This window comes from Morone saxatilis, unplaced genomic scaffold (assembly GCF_004916995.1).
Source record: "Morone saxatilis isolate NCDOM2014 unplaced genomic scaffold, NCSU_SB_2.0 Contig12, whole genome shotgun sequence".
Taxonomy (NCBI): Eukaryota; Metazoa; Chordata; class Actinopteri; family Moronidae; genus Morone; species Morone saxatilis.
The window spans coordinates 16429148-16433816 of record NW_023339674.1 but is presented as its reverse complement, the minus strand read 5'-3'; positions in this window follow the sequence as shown (position 1 = coordinate 16433816).

Here is a 4669-nt window from a genome sequence, read left to right as displayed (position 1 = left end):
CACACACACACACAGGGTCAGATGGTTTATAAAGTTAGCGGTGGCTGTAGAAATCATTGGTTATTTTGTCTGACCGCTGTGCTTTGTGATTTTCTCTGCATCAGGCAGGTGGAGCAAAACCTTTCCCTCATTTTATGGAGATAAATGTTAGCTTTCTGTGGTTTCCTGTATATCCTGACTGCTGTAGAGACATTCCCACACATACACACGTATATGCACAATACGGACACATTTCCTGGAAAAACTGAAATAAGCTTTTCTGTCTCTTTGTCTCTGTCATAGATGAGTGAGAGAATACGTCTTTTCCCACCCTATGGCTGCCACAGCAGGCGTTAACATACTCTTAAGTCCTTCTCTTTGCTCCAGCCTTTTATTTTTCCAAGCAAAGACATCAGAGCTTCTATACTTAGCACAGCCTTCCTCAGACCACTGAATATAGAGGCTGCTATACCTGGAGGACAGAAATTGGTATTTAATAACTGACCTTACTCCCACTGCAGCCATTTTCAACTTAAGTCATGCTCAGGCTAGGAAACCTGACCCAAGTAAAACCCACATTACAGCTGAAAGATTTACCTGCTATTAAATGATCTAGCAATGCTGTTTCTAAAGAAATAACCCAAAGTTTTTAGTGGGGAATTTGTAAAATTATGTTTTTCCAATTTATTATGTGAAGCATAATTTTCGTTCAAAAGTAGTAATTTGCTGGGCGTTTTGGGCCTGGTGGTTCAGACACATACCATGGAGCCATAATGTTTCTGGTTTGGTTCCTGCAGGGGACCTTTACTGCATGTCATGCCTCTCTTTCACTTCCCATGTTTCTTGTGTATAATCAACATAGAAGTAACATCTATGTCAATATCTTTGAAGAGAACATAAAAAGATGAAGAGCAACAAAACCTGGAACATTTTACAACATCACCATCATGTGTTGTGCACTGACTAATAAAATGTATGCAACTCACTGAATGAATCATTGTTTATTACATTCTGTGCCACAACATTAATGCAGCGTTGTGGGAATTAAGTCTATATAGGTCCTGTGTAGGTCTATTATTTGTTATTGTCAAGAGACATCTCCTGCTTGCATTGAACATGCAAGTCAATGGAACAAAGAAGAACAACAAAAAATTGCATTGCACTGCTCCGTATCATATTCGTTTTCTTCTTTTAAAGTTATCAAGAGATAATTAAACCTGGCTTTAAGGTAAACTCTGGGCTACAGACTCAACAGTACAATAGACATTATTTATACAAGATTAATCTCACTTGACTAACTACAACTAACTACAATACCTGGCACAGCACATGTATGAAATCTTGACATGGTATATAGTCAAACTCCATCTCTGTCACACCTCCCAACTGTCACAGCAGCTACACTCTGCCAATGCGAGCTCAGAAGGAGGTCCAGGTGATTCTCAGGCAGGTTATTAGCTCTAATCCTAGGGAATGGTCATGTACAGGCAACAACAGAAATCAAGATAAATATGACAATTATGCACACACACACTCAAAAAAAAAACCAATATCCCACAAACTATACACATGTAAATCCCTGTTGTGTGACACAATACTGAGACAAATGCTCAAACAGCTCCCCCCTCGTGCTCATAGGATCATATAGTCCCCCTCATACAAAACATTAGCGGATTGACACTATCACACCGACTATCCGGCTGAGCCCCTTTCACACATAATTACAGGCTCTCATTTCCCCCGCCGAGGGAACAGGTGCAGGGGGAGAGGGAGAATAGTTCAGGCCCACTGTCTCCTTGGGCTTAGGGCCTTTTCCTGACTCTGAGAGGCCTGTATTGACAGAGACAGGGGGGGACGCCAACGGCGATAAATCACTGCAAACGTGTAAATGCCACTGCACCACATTCCATTAAAGAACAGGAGGCCAAACAGCTACAAGTTCCTTTCTCTTTCTGTTTCTGTTGTTTTAGGGACTGCCCCCTCCTCCTACCCACACTATCCTCGCATTTTTTTTTCGCTCTCCCTCCATCTCTCTCCATTTCTTTGCTCCCCCAAGCAGCTAATAGCATAATTTGAGGAAGAATGTTCCCGGAGTTTCCTGTGAATTCTACCATTAGTCATCCAAATGACCTCTCTGTTCCTCCCCTTTCCCTTCTGTGTCACTAGCACAGCGCTGCTATGGAGCAATGGCTGCCTGGGGAGGTGGGAGCTAAATAGGAACCAGAGCTGAACTGAGTGTGAGTCTGTGGTTGGGTGGGTGTGTGGGGTGTGTGTGTGTGTGTGGTGTGTGCATATTAAGTCGTATCTGATGTGGTTCGTGTTTCTGAAGGGTGTGTGATATTGTTCATGCCTGCAAAGTATAACAATCTCTTATATAATGATGGTGGGAGTATGTGTCCGGATGGATGAGGATGTGATGTAGATTTATATGTGTTCTTGGATGGGGGGATTTTTTTTTTGTTGTCGAGAGATGTGTTGGAGAGAGCGAGAGAGAGAGAGAGAGAGGTGGAAGCTCCCCCACTCAGCGGGGTGCAGAGGTAGGGCCCCAGTACTTACCCCCTGACACTGAGCTGTTAACTGGGGAAAGTAGAAAAGGAGATGTGCACGGTGGAGTGGGTGGAGGGTGTGTGCATGTGGGTGTGTGTCTCATGGTGGGTGTGGAAGTAGAGATGTGCAGTGGAGGGGAGGCAACTGAGAGAGAGAAAGAAAGTTTGTGTCACCACTACCATGATAGCTGAAATGAATTGTTTATGTTCCTTTCAGCTCTAATAACCAAAGCAATTATTTGCTTTCACAGCGCAGTTACTACTTTGGCTGCACGTCTATAGAAGATTTATTTGGACTGATTAGACAACAAGACAGAGAGAGAATGGGGCCACTATGCTGCGCAGTTACGACAATTACACATACATAAACATCATTGTCTGGGATAAGTTGGCCTTTGCTGTGGGGAGTGTGCAATTAGCTTTGGGGGAGTGAAAGCAGGGGTTGTATTCAAAAAGAAAACAGACGTCGACAAATTTAACTCCAGATGATGCAACGTTTGTTGGATCTGGAAATAGATTTGGCAATCTGAAACCAATTATTTACAAAAGGAGATTCGGAGAGATTGAGAGTTAGCTTTATAACAGATGTTTTTGTAACTTGTGATTGACTCTGGATAGGATTATTATTAGCAGCTCCGCTCAGGTTTTTCCAGCATAATCCTCCACGGAACAGGTAATTGGCAGACCTTGTTCCATTACTCCAAAACATTTATGTAAAAAATCATCGGTTCATTGGTTTCATCATGTACCAGACTTCAAAGATGTATAAACCATGTTCATATTGAACCAACACAGGTGATTAAACCTATAGAAATGAGGATTCTTCAGGAAATATATGCAGACACTAACCTTAACAACCATATAGAGTACACCAGAACCACTCAGCCCCTCAGTGGCCCTAAACCGGGTCTTTACCTATCCATACCCTCCTCCCATCCTCCATCCCAACACCCTGAGCCCCTGCACCTCCATCCTCCTACTCTCTCTTCCCCCCCCCCACATCAAAGGCCATCAATCTCCCACAGTACAGGGGGAAAGGCAAATATTTAGAGAAGGACTGAGCCCCCATAAATCTGTAGTAGGGGAGAGAGAGAGAACATGATACCCACCCTACTCCTCCAAACCTCCACCCCCTCCACCATCGCCCAAGTCCCTCAGCAGTCCTATGTCTTAACGGCTAGAGGAAGCCTTGGGAGGCCACAGGAACTGGAGAGGAAAAGAGAAGGAGGTCTGTGGCAACACCAGCGAGGAAGACGATGGAGATTAAGAAGAAAAAAAAAGAGAGAGAACACCCTCCCACACTCAGTGGAGACATGCACAGTCAGTCAGTCGAACAAAAACACACACTGATACACAAAGAAAGAGCTCATACACACATACATACACAGCATGGACACATGGAAACAGTGGTGGGACTCCTCTTCTTGGCTTTTGATTTAGTACAACTCTCAGTTCCACTCGAGTGAGACTCTAGAATATCAGCGAGTATTTATGTCCTTTTTCATTTGAAAACAATACGGCTTTCAGTAATAAAGAAAGGAACGCTGCACTGACAGGTCAGGGTTGGGAGGTCACTGGGAGAGTAAATTGGGGGCAGATGAGATCCTGAACAAAGCTAGGCTAGTTCCTACAAAAACTGCCTGGGTAGAGAGAATGGAGGCCGTTGCTCCTGAACAGCTTGAAGGGAGGCTATGCATACGGAGAGACAAGGCTATTAGTCTTCCCTCTGAGAGATGAGGTTTTCATCCAGGACAAAGCCATGTGTTTCTAATAGAGGATAAACAACAACAAATGATTTCAAGCATTTGAAGCACTTATCTCTTTTCTAAATGCCTTTGGTTCAAAGGCCAGCCAAAATCACATTCAGTAATCCAATTTATGTTGTAAATTACAAAGAAATCTGATGTACACAGATACACTCATAATACATACATGCAGTCACACACACCCAACACATTGTTTTTACTGTATTTTATAAATACAGACAAGACCAAATTAAATAGAAAAATGCATCAATTATTAGTGACACCGCACTAAGGTATTTTGCTTGTGCAAAAGGAGACCTGCACACATGTACATGTACAAAAACATGCACACAAAAACACAAAAACACACACACGCGCACACACGCGCGCGCACACACA